This window comes from Bubalus kerabau, chromosome 2 (genome assembly GCF_029407905.1).
Source record: "Bubalus kerabau isolate K-KA32 ecotype Philippines breed swamp buffalo chromosome 2, PCC_UOA_SB_1v2, whole genome shotgun sequence".
NCBI lineage: Eukaryota > Metazoa > Chordata > Mammalia > Artiodactyla > Bovidae > Bubalus > Bubalus kerabau.
Window position 1 is genome coordinate 30,653,336 of NC_073625.1, and position 23,224 is coordinate 30,676,559.

Genomic DNA, 23,224 nt, shown 5'->3' on the forward strand with positions numbered 1-23,224 from the left:
TGAGTCAACTCTTTGCATGAGGTGGCCAAAGTACTGGGGTTTCAGCTTTAGCATCATTCCTTCCAATGAACATTCAGGGCTGATTTCCTTCAGAATGGACTGGTTGGATCTCCTTGCAGTCCAAGGGACTCTCAAGAGTCTTCTCCAACACCACAGTTCAAAAGCATCAATTCTTCGGTGCTCAGCTTTCTTCACGGTCCAACTCTCACATCCATACATGACCATTGGAAAAACCATAGCCTTGACTAGACGGACCTTTGTTGGCAAAGTAATGTCTCTGCTCTTCAATATGCTATGTAGGTTGGTCGTAACTTTTCTTCCAAGGAATAACCGTCTTTTAATTTCATGGGCCTGGAAATTAGAAATGCTACCCAGGTCCCAGGAAGTTCCATGAACTCAGGAAAGATGGGAGTTGGTGATGCTTCCCTGTTTCCTGGCTGGTTAATGAAGTAACAAATACAAGGTGGTTGGGGAGAATGTTGTGAGTTTAGTTGGGACATAAATAATTTCTTGTACCCAAGGAACATCTAGAAGGTAAATGCACCCAGAGCTCAGAAGGTATGGATTTTGGAGTTATCACCAGATAGTGATATCTAAAGCTTTGGGTGTAGGCGAGAGCACTCCAAGAAAAAGCATGTAGAATGAGAGAACAGGAGGGGCGAGGCTAGACTGTCTCAGCACACATAATTTAGGGGGCTGGCAGCAGAGGAGGAACCAGCAAAGCAATATAACAGGACAGAAGGATGTCACATAGCATCAGGCCGTATTATGGCGATTATTAAATGATGCAGAGATGCTGAACAGAAATGTTCTTTACAAAAATTACTAACAGGACATACATGAAAATATCTTCAGGTCTATTCCTTATTGGTAAAATTGCAGGTGCCATAGTCTTCCTCCAACTTTTCTGTATTCTGCACAACAAATATCAATTACATTTCTATTAAAAATACTCTGATAAAGTCTACAATATTTTCGAGAACCAAGGGCAAACAACTATGAGTTCCTAAGTAGTTGAGCGCCTCTGTGCTGGGCACTACACAGAGGATAAAACGCCGAACAAGAGGATGGCTCTGTTGTTTTACAAAAAGGAATGGAAGCTGGTTTGACAAGGGAGTGAGTGGTGTGGGGCACAGTAGCAGGAGATGAGGCTGGAAAAGAGGTCTAATGTTAGATTATAATGGGCTTTTTATGTCTTGAAAATAATATGGACTTTATTCTGAGGGCCGTGGAGAAATTTTTGAGGGGTGGGGTTAGGACTGGAATTGTGCTTCACCTGAAGTTGATTTTCTGCTTAACCTGGATGTTAACCCAGATGAGTTCGAGTTCGAGCCAGAAGCCTAGTCCCCAGGCTACTGCCATAACTCAGTGAAGGCTATGCAGAGGGGTGGGAGAGGGGGTGAGGTCAGAGATATTTGGGATCAGTATCAACAGGTCCATGTGATGGGTGGTGTGTTGGGAGGAAGGAAAACATTAAGGACCACAGGGTTTCTTACTTGGGTCCACGGGGTGGGTAAAGACTGACAAAAATTCTGCAGAGTTTGTATATAGTTACTCTAATCATCTATCACAGTCATTGCTTTATGAAATAAGAAAGTGAGTGACTGTAGCAAATAGTATTCTATCAGAGGGGATAAAAAGTAACAGAGTATGGCAGATCTATTTCTGGGACCACAGCCACAAAGCAGAATCCTAAACCCGCCCCTCTCCTCACCACACGTGCATGCTTAGATACTTTTACCCGGCTGTAAAGCTCAAGTGAAAAAGTCCTCTTTCACTTCTGTGAAAGAGGACTGCTGGAGCTATGTTTTTAGGTTAAGTGTTTACACACATGTAGCTATGGCCTCCTAGAAACGGACTTCCTGTGTGAGGGGAGAGATATTTGGGAGAAGGCCAATGAAAAGGCATGTGGGGGAAGGAACAGGTATAACGAGGTCAGAATCTATATTTTAAACCAAGGGACCCCAAAGCGACAGGTCCCAAGTGAACTGTGTTAGTCTGAGCTACCACCCTTTGAAGGGAACTGGTGTAGCACCTGTATTCTTGCATTCTCTAAATCATCCCCATTTCAGGGCATTGAAGACTGAGGCCTTAGGTTAAGCAACTTGACTGGGGAATGCCAGGTAGTAAGTTAAAGAGGCCAAATTAGAACCTGGCTGGAAATACTCCAGTATAAACTTGTCTCCTGGTCCAGCCACAGTGAGACATCTTTCAGGAAAATCCGCTCTTACCCTTGCCCATCTTAGCTGCAGGCAGGGAACTTCTAGGGGAGGGCCTTTCTTATCGCCCCCAGACAGGGTCCCAGACGACAGCAGCCCCTCAAATGGTTACACCCTCAGCTACTGATAAGGGTTTAAATAAGGTTAAGGCCGCGCTGCTTGGCCCAGGTAGTCCACTAGTATCTAAGTAATGCTGTCTTGTCAGTTCATTGCTCTGTGTTCTTTGGAAGTGGGCAGTGTTGCAAAGTGAAGTTTTACTCACTCGGAAAACAGGCTGTAAACACCTGCCCCACCGACGGGATGGCAAGAGCGTTGCTTCCACGAGCCGCCAGCCTCCTCCCTCCTTCCCGACCTTCGGATAGCCCTTTAGGATGGGGAGTCGGTAGGGTACCTGCTTTCCCCGCCTGCCGCCAACCAGCTGACGCCTGGAGCCCAAGCTGGCGCCCCCGGAGCCCCCCGCCCCCGGACCCCCCGGCTCGAGTGGTTTGAACGCCCGGGTGCGCGGGCAGCACACTCACGAGCAGCCGCTTGTTGCTCCCGCGGCCGCGACGTGGGGAAGTGAAAATGAAATTGACTTTTCTGAGAAATGATGAAAGCTGCGCTGCCCGCCAATGAACGGCGGCGGCGGCGAACTTCCGCACCTCCCGGCCGGGCGGCTCGCGGCCTCCCCCCGCCTGCACCTCCCGGTTGCACAAGCTTGAAACAAACACTGGGGAGGAAGGGCGGAGGGAGGAGGGCGGAGCGGGGGGGGGGCGGGAGGGGGGAGGAGGCGGGGGGAGCGCGGAGGGCGGGCGGGAGCGAGCCAGGCTCCGGGAGGGCGGGGGGCGGGGGGATTTCCAGCCTCGGCGCTTCGCAGTTTCCTCTCCTTGTTTTGCTTTCGATCTGGACTGTTCTCAGGCAAGCCGGGGAGTAACTTTTAGTTTTGCTCCTGCGATTATTCAACTGACGGGCTTTCATTTCCATTTCACACACCCTAGCAACACTTAAGCCTTGCGGAATTGTATTGGTAGCGTGAAAAAAGCACACTGAGAGGTAACATTTTTTTCAAATAATAGTCGGGACTGTGCGTGTGTGTTTTTCTCGAGGGCATGTTTAGGACTGGAGGGGATGTGTGTATGTGTGTGTGTGTGTGTGTGTGTGTGCGTGCGCGCGCGTCCTGATGGTTTGACACGATGTTTTGCAGACGGAAAATGCTGAGGTTCATAAATATTAATACTGATTTTTGGAGGAACAGTCGGCGCTGTTATGGATCATCTGGTTTTAGGGGAAGCAGGTTCGGTTGCTGCTGCTGCTGCTGCTGCTGCTGCTGCTGAGGCTGCAAGGAGGAGGAGGAGGAGGAGGAGGAGGAGGTTGGTGGAGGTTTAATTTCACTTTTGGATTTGCAGATGCGGAGAGCTGGCTCCATGGACACAGACCTGCTCTGTGCGATCCTGCGCCCCAGGTGGTGTTTGTGGGGGAGCAGGTCCGCTGGAGTCGGGCCTCCTTTTAAAAACAACATGATCGCGTGCATGTGTGTGCGTGTGTGTGTGTGTGTGTGTTTACAGATGCCGGCGCCACCGGATCCGAAGGACGGGAGCGGGTCGTTCTCTTCGCCCGGCGGCGGCGCCTCTCTCCAGGCAGCCTCTGGCGTAAATAGGCAGGAACCCGCCGTCCGCCCGCAGCCTGCGCCCCGCGCCCGGGCCGGGAGAGGCGCCTCCCGCCGCGGCCGAAGGAAACTTGATGGGGCGCCGGGGGCGGTCCCCGGGGCTCGCCCACCCTCGGGGCTCGGGGAAGGGTCGCGGGCATCGGGTGCCAGCGGCCGGGGGCCGGGCGGGCGGGCTGCGATCGGGGCTGCGCGCGGGGCCTGGCCGGCGCGCCCGGCTTCCTGGGGGCTGGGCCGCTGCCGCCACCGCCCGGGAGGGACGCGGCGTCCTCCTTCCCGCCGGCCAGCGCCTGGCCTGGCCCTGGGGCTTTGTCGCTGCACTTGTCCCCTCGCGGGGCTGGGGGTGGGGGGGCTCGGGCGGCGAGTCCCGGGAGGGGTCAGCGGTCCGGGCCGCGGCCTAGCGCCGGGCGCCTCCGGGTCCCCGCGGGCGCCCCCCGGGGCGGCCTCGCGCGCTCGGCCTGACCCGCCTCGGCTACGGAGCGGGCAAGGTGGGGGCGGGGAGCCTCTGGGGACCGAGCGGCGCCCCGCTGGCAGGCCCGGGGCTGGGGGTGCCGGCGTCCCCTGGGGGTTCCGGGGCGCGGGCGGCGGCGGGGTGGGGACGCGAGTGCCCGCCCCGCGCCCTCCGACCCCGCTCGGGGCGCAGAGTGGCATTCGCCAGCCGGCCGAACGTGGTTGGTGCAAAGCCGTGGCCGCCACTTCCTTTCCGCCTCGCGGACCGGGCTCGCCCACCAAGCGATGCCCGCCGCGGCCCATCGTGGCGCCCGGCCGCTCGCGGTGCCAGGGAGCCAGCTCTGAGAGGGCTCGGGCAGCCTTTTGCAAGTTGGAAGGGTTTCAGGACGCAGCTCACTTCCCCCCACCCCCCCACCCCCAGGACGCACCGGCATCTCAGTTTGGGCCCCAGGTGTGGCTGCGTGGGGCTGCGCCCTCACCCCCTTTACCCCTTCAGAGGGGAAGAAGCGGGAAGGAGGCAGGCAGCCTGAACCGGGCGCATAAACAGCCTTCCGGGCACCTGGCGAGGCGCCGAGGTCAGCCGGTGTCGGCGGGACCCCTGGTCATCGCTGTAAATGTGACCCTTGGCACTGGCAGTGGAGGTGGCCACGTACTGGCGGCGTGGTTTTCGGTCGTCTTTGCCACTAAAGGATAGTGTTTGGAACTTGGGGACATTTTCCCCGCTTCCTCCCTCTCCTGCCTCCTCCCTCCAGTGTGGGCAACAGTAATGCGCCTGGTCCTCTATTCAGAAGAGTGCTGGCATCTTCCCTCTGCCACCGGCCTCCCCGTCGCTGTGACTCGGTCTGCTTTTGATGAATGGCAAGGGAGGGTGGAGGAGAGTTACATTTCCTGTTGTGGATTTTCAGGAATCACCAAGGTTGCTGTCAAGCCTGCATTCGTTTATGAGTTTTCAGACCGACTGCAGATAACATTGAGGACTCAGCAGCGTGCGCTTTGCTTTTTGGAGCTTAAGGGCAGGTACAGAGAAGGGCCTGGTGACAATCTGGAAGGGAAGGTAGATGGTCTTGACGTTAGGCAGATGCAAGCTCCTTGCCACGACCTGGAAGGTGACCCCTATTTACCTTCATGCACCCGCACTCAGGATTTTCTCTCCCCACCCCTATCACTCCTTTTTCGGAGAGGGAAAGGACAAAATCCTGGAAAAACTTGTGTTTTCTAAGGAAACTTCAGTAGATGGAGTATTGAGGACTTCATTTGGTATTTTTTAATACCTTGAAAAATGTATTGATCGATGGGGCAAAGTCCAGAATTTCACTATAATTAGTGAATGGTTATAATTTATAACAGCCTGTTGTGTTAAGAAGTTCGATTTTGGCCTCCTGGATCCAAGTTCTTGTCTATTCTGATTTGTAACTGCTTCTTAATATTAAACATCTACATTTTTCATTCTCAATGAGTTGGTTTTTTTTTTTTCTTTTGTCCTTCAAAAGTTAGAGATAATTCTGCACACTTCAGACTTACTTACCTGTTAAAGTGTCATGATAATCCAAAGTTAAGGGTTTGTGACTAAATTGGAGACGGATTATGGTGAACCAAAGTCCTGACAGCTCCATGAACCATGACCCAGTCTCTCTCTTCCTCTGCTTTCCCGTATACTTTATTAGGCAAATATTCAGTATACCAAAGCTAGTTCAAGATGTTTGAACTTAGTAGTGGAAACTTTAAAACTTTGGGCATTTAACATTGGGGAGTTTGCATCAATTTTCTCATGTCTCTAAGGACACTGTTCTTTTATTCTTGGTGTCATGACATATAAGCTTCGTTGTTTTTAGAGCACTTTGATGAAACTTTCCTTTTGATAGTGAACAGACCAGTGAACTCTAAATGGGATATCTGGGACATGGTTCTGTTATGTGCTTCATGCCAGAAAAAGGCTTAACGCAGATAAGGGGCTTTATTCATTTAATAAGTATTCATAATAAGTATTCAACATTCACTATGCCCCCGACACAGTGCTGGGTTCTGGGGGTTTGACTGAGAGCAGGAAGGGAGTTTCTTTACCTTTTGGGGAAATTGCATTCTAGTGGGTGAGCTGACAATACCTAGCCAAAAAATAAATACAGTAATTACCTTTAGGGGTGAGTTCTATGAAAGGTGATAGTCAAATGTAACTGAATATCTGATAAGGTTGCTTTTGGGAACAAATGAGATACTGTTTTGAAAGAAGGTTGCGTAAGTTACAGCAGTCTACAAATGCGTAAGGCATTCACCTTCAGAATTCTATCAGGTTCTTCTTAACTTCCCACTCCAGTATTCTTGCCTGGACAATCCCCTGGACAGAGGAGCCTGGGGGGCTACAGTCCATGGAGTTGCAAAGAGTCCTGTGGGACTGACCGACTAACCACACATGTATTCTTAACTTTAAAAGTCAGGGAATCATGACTGTGGATTAAACACTGACTTTCTTTTAGAGAATTTTCAGCAAGAAGTGATTTTACTTGTTCTGAGAGAATATAGAGAATGGTAAGGAATTAAATACAGAATAACTATTTTATATAGAGCATTAAAATCTTTAAGACATCTGATATTGTTAGTAAGTTTTTTTCTGTCAAAAGTTAGATGGTGTCCATGGAGACCAAATGATATGGAAATAAAAATGATTGGACCAGTGTATTTTCCCTCCTTATATCAAGAAAAATCCTTTCCAAGCTCGTGTTTTAGTGTGAATTTTCTTCCTTGTTGCTGAAGACTCTTCATTATCTGTTATTACGGATATGCTCTTAACTGATTTTACTTTTTGCTATAACATCTTTATTATTATTATTTTTGGCCATACCATGGGGCATGTGGGATCATAGTTTCCCAACCAGGGATGGAAACCGAACCCCCTGCAGTGGAAGCTCAGAGTCCTAACCACTGCTCCACTAGGGGAGTCCCACTATGCCATCCTTAAAGCGAGTCAGTTAACTTGCACTTATTGGATGCTTACTATGTACCTAACACTATCTATGTGAAAATGATATGTGACAGCATATGTGAAAATAAATGTAATAGATAGTATATGTTTATAATAGATATAAAATAATTAAAGGAGTATATATAAATAACATAAATTGCTGGGAAATGTCCGTTATTCTTAGCAATAAAGCCAGTTCTTGTTTTGGTCTGTGTGGGACACATGTTCCTTTGAGCACAGGGGTTGGAAGTTAGGGCCTCTGTCCCTGTTCACCCTATTTGTGCCCTACTTTTGGCCTGAGTGTGATCAATATTTGGCTATAATTTATGCCCAAGGCAGGGTCAAGCAGTGGCCCTCATAGTGGGGGTGGCTGGTGAGAAAGGGAGTGATGAGATTTGATTAAATCTTGATTTTTTTTTTTTCCAGCAAAGAATGGTAAGTTATCTATAGGATCCAGATTTAAACCCAAAGCCAATATTTTATATAAAATACCAAAGGCAGTACACAGGCAGGAAATGAAGCCTGCAGGTGCCTGAGGCCGGGTGGTGACCCCTCCAGAAGACCCATAGTCACCAGCGGTTTTTCCTCCAAAGATGCTTTTAAAATGATTTCCCATCTTAACAGCTCCATCTTTTGACAAACAGCCTCTGAAACAGATTGTGTTTAGTTAGGAAGACTTTATGGGCCTGTTTTTATTCCTCAGAAACACACTGCAGTTAGAAATCACGGTTGACCTGAGAACCAGCATCAGCAAATCTAGATGATCCAGTTCCAGCCTGAAGCAGAGAAACTCGATGTTGGAGGCAGCTTGGGCAGCCATTCCTTAGGTACACTGTTAGTCCTGTTGGACCTTCTGAGGTTCTGAAACCAGCTGCTATCTTCCTTTGCCCCCTATCAGTAACTTGGAGTTCTGCTGGGGGTCCAGGAACCCCAGGATATGAACCATTGCAGTAACCGAGGGGATTATTTTGTTAAATGAATGCAGACGTTGGGTCTTGATTTCATTTGCTTATTAAATATCTGTTGACAGCCAACATGTCCAAGGCCCGGGATAGTGGAAGGTGCATGGACTCAAAGAGCCCAGAGGCCTGGAGTTGACTTTCAGCTCTTTTGTTAACTCTCCACTCACTTCTTCTTTCTGGACCTTAGTTTTCCCTTCTGTAAAATGGGGTTCTATCATCTTTGGTTCTATCATCTTTGAGGGATGGGACTTATGTGTATCAGAATCATGGAGAGGAAGAGGCTTTTAGAAACCACCCAGACCTTCAGATTTGAGACTGAAGCCCTTTCCTCTCCTTGTCTCTCCCTTTTTGAGAATCCCTTCCCCCACCCCCGAGTAACCCTCTGACATTGACCAGGGTGTCCTGGATCCCTATCCTTCAGGTATGTGGGCCAGAGCAAAGGCAGAGAACCACTGAATCAAGGGTCTCTTCTCAGGGCCGAACCTCTTCATTTTTTTTTTTTTTCATTGGCTCCCAGGACAGGCTATGCAGGACAGCAAGCAGATAGAACTTGTTATCCACCTTTTAGGCAGCTCTTTGAATAGGTACTCTGTGGTCCCTTCCGCACTGACTCTGCCCACATTGACCTTGCTTGTCATACAGAAATGGGATCTGTAGCACGGTTGTGACATTTTGAATTTTCTGCTCTGAACAAGCGGAGGAGGATTGTGTTTCATGAGTCTGTCTCTCTCTAGGAAGGTCACAGAGTCATGGGTTTGTTTGTTGTTTGTTTCTGTTTTGGCTTATATTCCCCTTTATCGGTTTAGTATTCAGCTTTAATAAGTAGGAAAGAACACAAGTCAAGCAAAAAACGGCTCCGTATGTCCCATGCCCTGTGTGCACACCTTGTAGCCCCACACTTATGAGACGAAAAGGCTGTGCTGTTCTTTCTGGTGCTAAGCATTTTTATCTCGGGGGCAAGGCCAATTTAGTTCAACAAAATACCTTGCTTTAGAGTTCTGCGTGATAAAAGCTGGTCCAGTTTTGATTAAGCGTTTTTGAGAGTTAACCAGTTGCTCTGTCAGTTTCATGAATAATTTCTTTTCCAGCATCCTTAGCAATCTGTTGTTGTCTGTAAGAGCATTTGATACACACCTAAAGTGATCAAAGGAAAGACGAGCTTCCCATTTCATCTATTCTTTTTGAGCTTGCAGATGTCAGGTTTTTGTAGGAGCCAAAAAAATATACCTTCTAGATAGAAGATGCGCTCCTGGCCCCATGAGCTTAGAATCCAGCGGACTTTCCCCTGACATGAGGTTGATGTTTTGAGTGAGGAGAAGCTACATACATGTTTCAAGTCATATCTAACGTGTTACTTTTGAAGAGCTTTTCCTGTGCTCCTTACCCTAAAATGATTGAAGGTGATGAGAACAAGGACAGTGGTGGAGGAGAGCGTCCTGGCACCTGATGAGGGTGTCAGTGGGTGTGGGGGGTGGTAGAGTGTGAGTGGGGAACGTGACAGTTGAGGGAATGAGGTGATGAGAAAAGAGTCGAAGGTGTGGAGTAGAATATTGCCTCTTGAATTGCTGAGTGAGAGAGAGTGAAAAGGGAGTCAGACAGGTAGACTTTGTGTCTGCCACAAATGTCATTGAGACGTTTTGCAAGTAAAGAGACAAGCTGGTAGTTAATTGATAGTAAATGCAGAACAAGTTGAAATGCTAGAGGACCCTCCACTTCTAACTTTGGAGATTGGCCTTTTTTTTTTTTTTTCTGGGGGATCAAATTACTAGGCACGGCCAACTTTAGACAAGTAAACAGGAGGCTCTGAGTGGTCACCCTTTGGGCATGGTTGAAACCACGTCAGAGGTGGTATTGGAGCCAGAGAGGATGGAGGAATTGGTGGCCTGACCTGAGGCCTAAAGACTCAAACTCAGTTACCTTTAGAGGCAACCACAGCCGCCTCGAAGAAGATGCATGGTGATGAAATGGATCAGCAATACTCTCATAGCCCTTAAGCTGTCCCCTCCCCCATGCTCGTCTTCCTTGCTGCTCTTTTATTTTTGCCAGGTTGTAGGAGCTAAGTAGGGAGTCCAGGAAAGAGAATCGGCACAGGGTTAAGACTGAGCTATGATACCATTGCTGGTACTGCGGTCACTGTAGTTTGGAAACTAAGCACTTGGTACTGTAGCTGGGGTACTGTACTTTGAAATAAACTTTCTGGAATACAGTTAGGCGGTGTACACTTAATGTCTTAAAAATGTTGAACTCTCTGTTCCAGTAATCCCACTTCTAGGAACCTACAGATGTGAAGTAACCAGAAGCAGAACAAAGATTTACGTACAGGGATGTTTACTGTTCGCTTCTGTTGTAGTGAGAACTCGGAAACACCCTAAATCCCCAACAATAGGAGTACATTTAAATGCGTTACAGTGCACCAGGCCCTGAGTACAGATAGCTGATAAAATTCATGCTTTTGCATTTAATGATGGGAAGGTATTTGGGGTGTATGTTGAATGGAGAAAAAGAGGATTTTCGACTGTGACCTTAATTTTATTTTTAAAACGTGTGTGTATATACATCATTAAAAAAAAACTGGAAGGAAACATTTGGATGGTGTGCTTATGGATGTTTGGCTTTCTCCCCCAAATTTAATACAACAACACAATTACTCTTAGAACCAGAAAAATATACTCAAGACGACTCTGAAGTGTCCCCTCAAACCTCACCTCTGGTAAATGTGGATGAGGACAAGTAAATCGGATGTTGCTAAGGAGGGTGTTGTTCATGAGCTTGGCCATTCCCAGCCCCTCTCTGCCTTGATGTACCGAGCCAGGCTCTAGAATCAGAGCTTTCCCAGCCAGTGAGTGCCTAGATATGCCCTTGTCCTGATTCAGCTCTTAAGGCTTCAAGATACCGAGATTGATGGTTCCTTTGGGAGGTTGGGACGCATTGTTTTATCAGCAACTGTGGAGGGTCTGAGATGTTACCCGCTTCACAGATACGTCTTCTGTGTATGTGACAGAAGCACCTGACGGGGGTAGGAGGCGAGAGTTCTTTCTTGATCTTTACAACCAGGTCAGCAGCCAGAGAGATGCTACAGTGTTGGCCTCCCATACCTAGACCTTGAAGTGATACCATTGAAAACGGATGGAACCTGGGTGTGGATTACCTTCCATAGATGACATCAGAACGACCATCCCTCTCCGCTGCCAATGGTCCGGGGTGGGGGGGAGGCGGGTGGGTAGAGAGAGAGATTGTGTGCATGCTCAGTCACTCAGTCATGTCTGACTCTTTGCGACCCCATGGATTGTAGCCTGCCAGGCTTCCCTGTCCATGGGATTTCCCAGGCAAGGATAACTGGAGGGGGTTGCCGTTTCCTATTGCACGGAAACTTCCTGACCCAGGGATTGATCCCTTTGCACCTTTCCTCTTCTGAGTAAACATCCTCACCTTTTGGAACGTAAGGCTCTTACCAACTACAGGTATCTGTGAGGTCATGGCTTTGCCCCTTTTGAAATGTACATGCTTAGAGAGGTAGGGCCTCCTGAGACCCCGCAAACTTCACCCAGGAACCTAGTCAAGGCTGTAACCATTTGGCCCTCTTGAGAAGAAGATTAGAGAAGTTTGATTATCCTTCTGGAGCAGAGCAGTTAGTTTAGACAAATGGCTCCAGAGCCAATTCCTGTGGTAGGTGAAGAATAAAACGTTTTGAGGGGAAGTGAATGCAACCTGCCCTGTCTTATATACACTGTCTTTGTACCTTGTTGGTTCCTGTATCACAGGTGGCTTGGCTGTTTCACAGGAGCCCTGAGATCCTGGAGGTTTTATTTTCCCCACATAGCAAACTTGACACATCCCCATGGGATTCTCCATGGGGAGACTCTAAATGGGATTGAGACTCTGTCTCAATCGGAGTGTGGTTGAGACTTTCGGACTTTCCATAACTGAAGAAGCCTCCAAATCTGGAATTTGTGTCTGGAAAAAATTTTTAGAATAGTTTTGATTCCTTTGTAGACATGGGAGAGGTTTTTCTGGATGTGTTATGAAACTGGGGTTGGGTGTAACCATTAGGAGTTTAGAGGCAGAATGCCAAAGCACAGCTGAGAAAAAAGAATATTGATTATGACAACACTGTCCAATACAAATAGAATGTGAGCCACATGTGTAATTTTTAATGTTCTAGCAGCCACATTAGAAAAGTAAAAAGAAGCGCATGCTCAGACACTCAGTCATATCCGACTCTTTGGGACCCCATGAACTACAGCCCACCAGGCTTCTCTGGCCATGGAATTTTCCCAGCAATAATACTGGAGTGGGTTGTCATTTCCTCCTCCAGGGGATCGTCCCAATCCAAGGATTAAACCCGTGTCTCCTGCATCTTCTGCATTTTCAGGCAGGTTCTTTATCACTGATCCACCTGGGAAGCCCCAAAAGAAGCAGGTGAAGTTAATTTTAATGCTCTTTTATGTAGTCCAGTGTGTCCAGAATATTATCCTTTCAACATGTAATTAACATAAAACTATTAATGAGATCATTTACTTACTTTTTTTTCATGCTGACTCTGCAAAATCCACTGTATCTTTTATACCTTCAGTACATCTTAATTCAGTCTGGTCACGTTTCAAGCGGGCAGCGGGCAGCGGCCATATGGCTGGTGGCTACCATATTGGACGGTGTAGGACTAGGAAATGAAGCAAGTTGTGAAGAGAAATATAGGGAAACGTAATACAGCGACTCAATCTAAAAGAACCAGGAAAAATACAAGCAGAGTTAGAGTACTCATTTGGTTATAACTGCGTCTCCCTGTGGGTCCCCCGCCAACCCTACCCCCTCTCATCAGCTTAAAATAATAAGATGCTCTGAATCTCTTCAGAAGCAACACACCATGGGTGCCATTCCTTTGGCCATAGTCCCAAACACCTTGACTATTTCCCACCCTTTTGAAGTGCTGTGAAAAGTGTCGATTCCCTGGATTTTCCCGTTTGCAACACCTCCCCGACCAGGTTTTCTGAGACCTGGGATTGTGTCGTATTTCCTTGCATTCCCCACCCGTGCTTGATATGCAGTAAGCACTGGGTAAATATTTGTTGATTTGATTTTCAGCCCAAGAGCGAAGGTTAACTCCGAAGCCTGGATTCCAGCTCAAGATGGATGGGCCGGATCTCTCTTGTGTTACAAACCTAGTGGTGTATGTATGGAGCACGGAAACCCTGGGATTTGTCACTTTGTGTTAGCAGTTATCACTTTGTATTAAGGAGTTCAATATCCAGAAGGTGGAAAAAATGGTCTGGTTTTCTCCTTTGGACCGAGGCCTTTACAGAAATCTTATCACTCGGTTCCTTTGACATTTATGTTCCAATGCTGATAGTAATACCTTCCGGTACATGTAAATAAGCTCTAGTTGCTGAGAAACCAGAGGTATACATTTGGGAGCTGCTACTTTCTTGGTGGGTTAGTTATTAATAATAACTTTGTTATTAACAAACTTTCAGCCCATAACTTAGAGGCAGGGAAGTTCTTTTGAAGTCAAGCCCTGGTATCTTTACAGTTGCTTTCATTTGTCCGCTCTGACTGTAATTGTTGGGGAGAAGCAACAGACATAGCCACAGAGCCCAGGAAATTTATTTTTCCTGAAGCCTTACCTAAGAACTGCTTAGGTAGCTTTTCTCTGTGAGATTAAATACGACCTTCACTGAATCATGTTAGCAGGGCCAGCAGCTAGAAAAATAAAGACTAAACCAAACCTTCAGCAAAGAAATTCCCAGCTGCTCAGCGGGTCAGAGCTTTCTTGATTGCTTTCTTCCAATGAAAACACTGTAGATTAGTTTTAAGTGAATTCTAGTAGGTTTGGGGATTTGCAACTGACAGAAGAACAGGAAAGTATAATCTCACTTTAAAATCATAATCCTGAAGGTAAATCTTGATTGACTCTTTGGGGGGATGTTGGGATTTTGTTCATATGGGAAAACTTCACTCGTGTGCACTGTTGAGCTGACTTGGAATGTCAAGGTCCTCAGGGATGAGGGGACAGAGAAATGAGGTGAGAAGCTGGTGGCCCCAGGGGATGCCCTGGGTTCGTGGGGTGCTCTCGGTGGCCCTGAGGACCGATGTGGATGGCACCCCTTTCTTCTGTCCGTTATAGAAGCGAAGTCCAAAGGTCCCAGAAGGGAATGTGGGTGAACTATTTCCCCTTTGGGGTGTGGCTCTCCTGGTGATTCAGGAAGTCAGGGTGAGTTTAAAATATTATAGGAGAGGGTTTATTTATTTGCCTCTTTTACAGGTGCTTTGAATGCATCGTCTTTTTTTTTTCTCTCAAAGTCAAGGTGCGATTCGGGTTGCAGTCTGGGCAATGGGGTCGGTCTGGACCCTGAATCGAAGGAGTGGACAATTTTGATCATTCATCCAGTTGCCGTTTAGTCTACAGGTGTGTACTCAGTGCTGACTCCATGGGTGGGGAGAAGGTGTAGAAAGGTAGAGAAGTCTTCAGCTTGGAACTGAGTGAGCCAGGCAGATGGTGTGTGTTCCCTGCAGTGAGGAGCCTTGGTCTGGGTGGCCGAGACCTCAGGTTAAAGAAGCGACTTGCGGTGTCTGCATCCTCCATGGGCCACCCGGCACAGTCTCAGGTTGTCCGGGAGACCACAGTGTGGACGCGGCACGTTTTGGGGCCAGCTACGTATGTTTTATTTTCTAAGGGACAGATTCTTAGTAAAGCTTATCACAGGCATAGAACAAGGTCTTGTTTCATCGTTCTGGCTGCTTCTCTACCGTTTTCCCTCCCTGGGTTTGGCACCTTGCTTCTCCCGCCATCATCTGGTGTCCTTTGCCATGAAGTGTCTGAGCCTTGATGATGGTTATCTCCGCTTTCTACTTCCCCTCCCCTCTGAGGGCAGACTGGAACTGGCCGTGCTGCTGCTGAAACACGGCTCGGAATCCCTCCCTGGAGGTTTGTGCCAGGAGAACCTCGCTCCTCACATACCTCACATGGCTTGAGATGACATCCAATTTAATTTTGAAAATCCATCCTTTTTTGTGCATGTGTATATGTGGTCAGTAGATTACCTTCAGGTTACCTGGAAGTAAAGTATGACTGTTGTCCACAACAGTGCTCATGGAAACAGTGACAGCAAGCAGTGAGTTCATGAATGCATGTCTGGTCATTGTTTTTTTTTTTTTTACTATGGTAAAAGTTACATAACACAAAATTTCCTATTATAATCATCTTTAAGTATACAGTCCAAGGGCATAAAATTCATTTACAGTGTTTGCAACTATCAGCACTGTCCTTCCCTAGAACCTTCTTTCATCATCTCAAACAGAAACTCTGTACCCATTAAATAAAAACCCACCTCCCTCTGCATGGACAGCCACCCTTCTCCTTGCCGTCTCTAGGTACTTCATATAGGTGGCATCAGACAATATCTGTCCTTTTGTGCCCGGCTTACGTCACTCAGCAGGATGTTTTTCATGTTCATCCAACATTGGAGCATGTGTTAGAATGTCCTTCCTTTTAAAGACTGAATAATATTCCCACACTTTGTTGATCCATTCATCTCTCGACGGGCCCTCGGGGTTGTCATTACCACTGGCTGTTGTTGAGTCATGCCGGTGTGAACTCTGCTATAAGAAGTATCTGTTTGAGTCCCTGCTTTCAATTCTTACAGTCCAGTGGGTCATTCTAGGTTTAACTTTTTGAGTCCAGTCATTCTAGGTTTAACTTTTTGAGAAGTTTGAGAAGTTTGCCATATCACCTGTACCACTTTAGATTCCCATCAGTAATGCCCAAGGGTTTCAGTTTCTCCATATCTTAGCCAGAATTTCTTCCCTTGAATTTTTTTGGTAATAGCCATCCTAATTGGTGTTTGATGGTCTCTGTGGTTTTGATTTGCATTTCCCTAATGGCTGGTGATGTTGAGGATTTTCCCACGTGCTTCTTGGCCATTTGTATATCCTCTTTAGAGAAATGTTTCTTCCAGTCCTTTGCCTGTTTTTGAACTGGTTGCTTTTTGTTGTTGTTGAGTTGTAGGATTAAGTCATTATTTTATGGGTTCCAAAGTCTGGTCTGAAAACTCAAAAAGATATGGTCTGAAATACTAGTATGGTCTGAAAACACAAACGATTCTCCCTTGTTACATTATGTATATAACATGTAGTATAAAACCAGTGAAAAATTTTCAGAATTTGAAAAATTTTGAGATGTTGTAGAGCTGATAAAGCACCTATTGAAGAATTAAATTATACTGAATGAAGTATATCAGAGTGGACTCTGAAATGGGGAATCAACTAAGAGTACTTCATGTTTACAGCTGGAGAAATCAAGCAGCCTGCCCAGGGTCACGTGGCCGGATTAAGTCCTTAGTACATTTTGTTGAACTCAGTAGTAAAGAGTTAATTTTTTTCTGTTACATTTTGAATCCTAAAGTTCTGGTAAGAGAAAAAACATAATGCTTGAATATGGTAGTGGATTAATTGTATCAGCTACTCATATGGTCATCTCTGATTCATATAAGTACCTTCAATACTTGGGGCTCATAAAAAGACCCTAGGGTTCAGTACTTTTGAGGTATTTTGGATAAAACTGAGTAAAAGCAGCCTCAGAATAACATTCGGGGGCATGCAGATTTATACATAATACTCTCAACAGTGGTTTGATAACTACCATTTGAGCAGATGAAGCAAAATAGTGCTGTTATAACAGGTCTGCTGGGAAAAATGAATGAAAGCATTTGTGTATTTATTGTGAATAATCGACAGAATGAGAAACCATGTATTTGTCCTTAGTAAGAGCTATAGTAGACGACAAACTCAGTGAAATGTCAACTTTACAGTAGCAAATTTATTGTTGGTTTACTTTTGTGTTCTGCTCGAATTTTCTGCTTCACTCAATCCTTTTGAGAATTTGGTCTTTATTGAATAATGTAGCCTGACAAGATCGTATATGGATTATAACTCAGAGTGAATTGTAAATAATTGGGAAGCAGATAGATAGCTGCAAAAATCTGTATTCCCTTCAGGCTTGGGGCCCAGACTTTTAAAAACGTCTGTAAAACTAGCCTCAAGTAGCTAGGAAAACAAATATGATGTTGAAGTTAGGTTGAAGGCTCCTTCCTGCAGACAAATATTTTAAATACAACTTTCAAAAGAGTTAATTCCTTCAACAGACGTTTCTGGACTGCTGGTGTAGAGATGCAAAATTGACAATTCCAGCTTCTCACGGAGCGTATCGTTTAGTTAGAGAGACAGGCAGGGAAATAACCATCTGTAGGAGCAAAAAGAATAAATGATGTGCTTAATGGAAGCACCACAGCAAAGGCTATGAGAAGGAATTGGCAGGGGCTGTATCTGACCAGGGCAATGAGCTTCACTATGCATTTCCACCAACTGTAGGAACAGGGCAGGTTCAGCCAGTTTCCTGTGGGGGCTCAGGGCATCTTTGGTTGAAAGAGCAGTAAGAACAAAACCATGAAGGGTTGGAAATTCCTTCCACTCTTGGTGGATGGAGAGTTCTCTTGTCTGATGGGAGCAGACGGGTCAAGGGAGTGTCAAGGATCATTCCTGGTAGGCACGAATACTTTCTTCAGTGCATGTGTTCCTGTGTTTACTAGCAAGGAAAAGCTTTATTCTGAGTGTAGAGCAAATTTTTGGGGAGAAGGGTTATTGGGGATTTGGAACATCTCTCCACCTCTTACATTTTAGATGATATAGGTGGTGACTTTAGCAGTTGGAAGTCAGAGCTGTGAGCCTCCCTTGCTTAAGATAGAAGAAGGTTTAAGAATGATGCATGCATTTCATTCATAGAGACACGGGCACTGCAGGAAGGACCAGACTCTGGTTTTGATAATAACCAGGCCTGTCTAGGAGATGTTTTTGTACGTTTCTAAGAGGAAGTGATGCAAAGGTACAAAAATATTTTTTGTATCTTCTTCTGTTTGTTTTGATTTGGCTTTTAGTGAGAGAGAAGTTATGATGACTAGGTTCACAATACTTAAGTGAGGGGGTGATAGAGACTGCTGCTGTTAAAACAGACGAGAAACTCAAGTTAGAGAACCAAGATGATGGCCCAGGTGCCCCCAAGCCAGAACTTGGCACAGCAGAAGTGTTTAGGGTGAGGCGTCCCAGCGGTTCCAAGAGTGACTGGATCTGGCTTCATCTCAGCAGCGGGACTTGCAGTTGGCATCGTATCCGCAGTGCGCTTGGCCATGTTATCCGAGTGACGCGATGGAAGAGCCTGGAAGGGCTGGCTCATGGAACCTTAGGGGCAAGCCTCAGTTTGGAGGAAGCCTGGAGGAAGCCGTGGGTCTGGGTGCACCCGGTGGGACTTCTTCCCATCTGCACGCGACCCCCGTCCCTCCCCGCCAGCATAACCAGGTGACAGGACAGAGGCCGTAACTGGTTAACGGCCGCAGTGATAGCATTTATTGGATATGTGCTGGGCTCTTTGCTTACGTTTGAAGGTCTTATTCAAAGGCCCAAGATACTTCTGTGTTGTATTTCAATAGATCACGCTCCAGGTTTATTATCAACAACTGCCGTGTTGAGCTGATTATAAATTTGGGAGGACCGTCGTGGGAGGGCTCAGCAGAACAACTTGTGTATGCCCAGCACTCAAAAAACTTTGGATGAATTAACTCGGAATGATTGACCTAGTTCTCCCATTTGTCATTTCCTGTCCAGACAGACTCCTCTGTGGGACCTCAGAGCCCACGGGTGTTTTCTAATGAGGAGCGAGGCCCCGACAGCAGGTGGGAGACACCTCAGCCACGTGTGCGTGTGCCTCAGCCACATGTGCGTGTGCCCCGGGGTGTGTGAGGGTGTCTCCCCTCACCAGTCAGCAGGGACCCTTGTTAAGGTGCAAGGACAAAGGTCCCTCTGTTAGCCAGCCAGCCTCAGGGAGCCTTCCGGCTGTTTCTCTCCCATATCCGCCCATTTTTCCTGGGGCATAGCTTCTCCGAATTACTAATGGTTCAAACATGCCAGTAAGCTGCTTCCGTCCTTTCCTTTGTTGCTGTGCTCCCTTTGTATGGAAGTTTTTTCCTTCCTTTCCGCCTGAGGCCTGAGATTCCCACTTCAGATGCCCCCTCTTCTTTGAAGCCCTCTCTTCTGAGCTTTGACGTAATCTAGTAAAACTCCCACAAAATGCCTTCTGAAAAGCTCAGGGTCCTATGATTGTCAGGTTGATGAAATGACCAGGGTGAGTCCACTGCAGAGAAGAAACCAAGAACCAGTTGTGTTGATGAGTTCAAGCCTGGAGGAGCGTATTATAACTTCAGGCTCATCCTGGGAAGCTTTGGCATCTTTGATTTGTTTCTCTAGGAAGCCTAGTTTTAGAGCTGGGTGTTTTCTGTTCTTGCCTCTGTCGTTCTAATGTAACCTTTTTGAGGACAAAGATCATGTCCTGATTGGCTTTGTATTCCCCACAGAGCTGTTCATAAGATTCTATGTTTTGAATGAAATGTTAAATAACTGTAACTCAGAAGTTTGCTAACATATTTAACTTGGTTCACCTGCAAAAAATGGCATGAAAATAGTACAAGTTTTCTTTTTTGGGGTTGCATGCTTTAGCAATCTTCCCTGCCCCCTCCCACTTATCTGTTACTTGTTCATATTGTAGTTCCATCATCACAACATGTATTTCATGTCATCTGCTTTCTCCTCCCCATCCCCAGCCCCAGTGGGTTTTCCAGGAGGGGTTCATCCACTGTCTTATCAATCTGTAATTACTACATGATGATTCATGTGCCAAGGACCGTACCTGATCTTTAGGGAAGATGAGTAAGAGACAATTCCTGCTCGCAAAGACTTCACCCAGAGCTGTGCCTGTTTTCAAGTACATGAAGCTGTGAATTTCAGTGGAGTGTAGATGGTAGGAGGGATGAGTCGGGTAAGAAGTCAGAAAGGTGGGATGGGGCTGAGTTCCGGTGAGTCCAGATTTTATTCACTGGTCATTGTGCAGCCACTGCAGAGTTTCGAGCCAGGTGATCAGACATTTGGAAAGAGGCATCTGGCCAGCACTGTGCAACGTGCAGAGGGTGCTCACATTCCAAAACACGGACCCTGGGGACCCTCCTGCTCCTTGGGAGGAATTCTGGGGTGTCCACTTTGCTATCAGGTGGGGTGCTGGCTCTGCTCTTCAGAATTTCTTGGGGGATGTTTTAGGGGAGACCAAGGCACTCATCTCATACTTTTCCTCCTAATAGAAGCTACTCTTTATTTGTTTCTTCCTCATAGCAGCTCTGCCGAGTTGCTATTAAGATCTCTGTTTACAGATGAAGAAACTAAGATTTGGAGAGGTGACAGGGTGTAAGTGGTGAGATTCCCATCAGGCGTGCTTGACACCAGACCTGTGCTGTCTCCAGCACCTTCTGCTGAAGCCAGGGAGGGGAGGGAAGCCAGTGTGGTCCTGAGAAGGGCTGATGGAGAGGGGGACATGTGACAATACAGTGGATGCCAAATTCAATTTCCAGGTACTGTTTGGGACTTGGTTAGTGGCAGTAAGTAGCTTTGAAAAATATTTGAAGACATTTCTGCAGCTTGGAAAGGAAAGATGTGGTCTTTAGTCAGGTCTTAATGTATTTGGGGGCGGTTAGCAGTGCTGACTCTCATTTCCAGTTGGAATTCATCAGTGATTTTTTTTTTTAATGCACTTAGATTTTCATAATTTAGATATATCTGGAAAGTAACTTATCTATGCAACTTCACACAGTTTCTCATTTTTTTTTGACAAGAAAGAATATTACATTAGTATATGTAACAGATTTAGATCATTGTAGTGTGGTGGTTTCTTTTTAATGTTTTAGAAACATTGAAACATCCATGAATAGAATCATTACTGTGGAAAGTCATAGTTTGTGTGTTGGATCTCAACCGGATTTGAGCAAAAAGAGCTGAATTGAATGGCTCTGTAATGTTATACAATACACGTGTGGTGGTTTAGTTGCTAAATCGTGTCGGACTCTGACCCCATGGATTGTTGCCCAACAGGCTCCTCTGTCCATGGGATTCTCCAGGCAAGAATACTGTAGAGGGTTGCCGTGCCCTCCTCCAGGGGATCTTCCCGACCCAGGGTTTGAACCTGGGTCTCTTGCACTGCAGGCAGATTCTTTACTGACTGAGCACCAGGGAAGCCCCATTAATAATAAATATAATAATTATAATAAAAGAGAGAAGAAGAAGGGGAAGAAGGAAGAAGGGGGAGAGGAGGAGGAGTAAAAGAAGAAGCATCAGTAATAACCTTTATTGAGAGTTTACTGGCTGAAGGGACAAGCTCAAAGGAAATCCCTGAAGGAAAAGCCACAGCAAGAAGGAAGCTGTCAGAGACCCTGTGGATGTGGAATGAGGGGAAAAGATAGTGCCCTTCAATCCCAGCCTTTTTCGGAGCAAATTATTTTCAGGCACGTGTCTTTGGAGAAGCATCAGTTTTCACCATCAGTTCAGTTCAGTCGCTCAGTCGTGCCTGACTCTTTGCAACCCCATGGACTGCAGCACACCAGGCTTCTCTGTCCATCACCAACTCCGGAAGCTTACTCAAACTCGTGTCAACATCATCGGCCAGTAAATGGATTTGAAATCAGATGGCAGCAAACAATTTTGTCATTTTAAGCAAACAGGTTTTCTTGGAAGGTTCCAGTATTCTGAATCCCTCTTACTCGACTTTTCTAACTGAAGTAATGAAAGCATCGCCATCCCCCTTTTTCCACGTCCCCTTGTTTGTGTTCCTAGTGGGACAAAACACCCACCATCCGTAGGTCACAGAGAATCCTATGGCGGTGGCAGGTAGGCAGTGACTTGGGTGATGTAAAGAGCTTGGAGAATTTAGGTCCTGCTCATTTCCTGCCGTGTTCTTCCTTCCCAAGCTACTGTGTGTATCTCAACGATCCACTCTGTGGTCCAGAGTTTTCTCACATGCACCATCTTGTTTAACTTCTCCTGTGCTTTCTCGGGGTACTGAGAGACATCTTTTCCGGGCTTTTGGACTGCTGGCTTAACTGGATGGCTCCAGAGACACCCACCTATTCATGCGAAGAGGGACAGTCTGAAATGGACTCCCCACTTAACTCCCAAAAGGAGAAGTCACGGCTTTCAGGCTTTGCCTTACTGCAGAAGCAGTGCTTAGAGGACATGCTGATTAAGGGAAAAATAGGGTCGCTTCTTTTCCCATTGTCCATATGGAAAGAAGGTTTGAACATGCAGTACGAGCCTGAGTCCATATGCTTTGAAATCTGTCCGTGGTTCTTGCTTTGCTGAATTGCAGAATCTGATGCTGCCTAGGTACATGGGTCTGGGGCCAAACACACACAGTGGTCGCAGCATGACTTTAGATCTATGAAGTCTTTTTTAAAAGTCAGTCTGCCCTTCTAGGTCCTTACTGCCTTCTGTGAATTCTTCTAGAAGATACTTTTTTAAAAGGTGATGGATTTTTTTTTTTTAATGCTCTTAGGTTTCTATAATTTAGATATACCTGGAAAGTAATTTATCTGTGCAACTTCACACAGCTTTTTCTCCATTTTTTTAAGAAGAAAGAATATTGCATTTGTCTATGTAACAGCTTTAGATCATTCCTTGTGTGTTTTGTTTTTGTTTTGTTTTTGACGTTTTAGAAAACACGTTTCACACATGGTTAAATTGCCTTGAAAACACTTGGCTGGGTCATGGCTGGGTCAAAGGATATCCTTTAAAATGTCTGATACCATGGTCAAGCTAACTGTCTGGAAAATTTGTATCTGTTTGTACTCCAACCTATAGCACATGCGAGATGTAAAGCACAATTCTAGGTATTTTATAGGGTTCCTTGTCTAATCCTTGCAAAGGCCTGTGGGAACAAATAGGGTTGCTAACCTGCCCAAGGTCACACAGCTAATAAGCAATAGAGATAGCTTTCAGACCAGGCTTGAGTTCACCTCGTGGCCTTTTCTGCTGTGTTACTCATGTGGCAGCTCTTGTGAGGAAATTAGCCAAGGGATGCTCTGATGATACACTCCTCCTTCCTTCTACGAGTTCCTGGGTGCGATGGGAGCTCTTC

The 23,224-nt window shown here is 46.4% G+C and overlaps 1 protein-coding gene across 4 annotated transcripts in view; it reads left to right on the forward strand.

The window, feature by feature from the left end:
* The window catches only part of IRF2 (interferon regulatory factor 2), a 103,903-nt gene that overhangs the window by 15,186 nt on the left and 65,493 nt on the right, over positions 1–23,224 (forward strand). For 2 of the 4 annotated variants that reach the window (XM_055567430.1, XM_055567428.1), the window contains exon 1: positions 3,054–3,251. The exons of 1 other annotated variant lie outside the window; for it this stretch is intronic. The gene's annotated coding sequence lies outside the window, so the exon portion shown is untranslated. Of the gene's footprint in view, positions 1–3,053; positions 3,252–13,341; positions 14,633–23,224 lie in introns of those variants that run through there. One more of the 4 variants, XM_055567429.1, reaches the window with a different exon arrangement.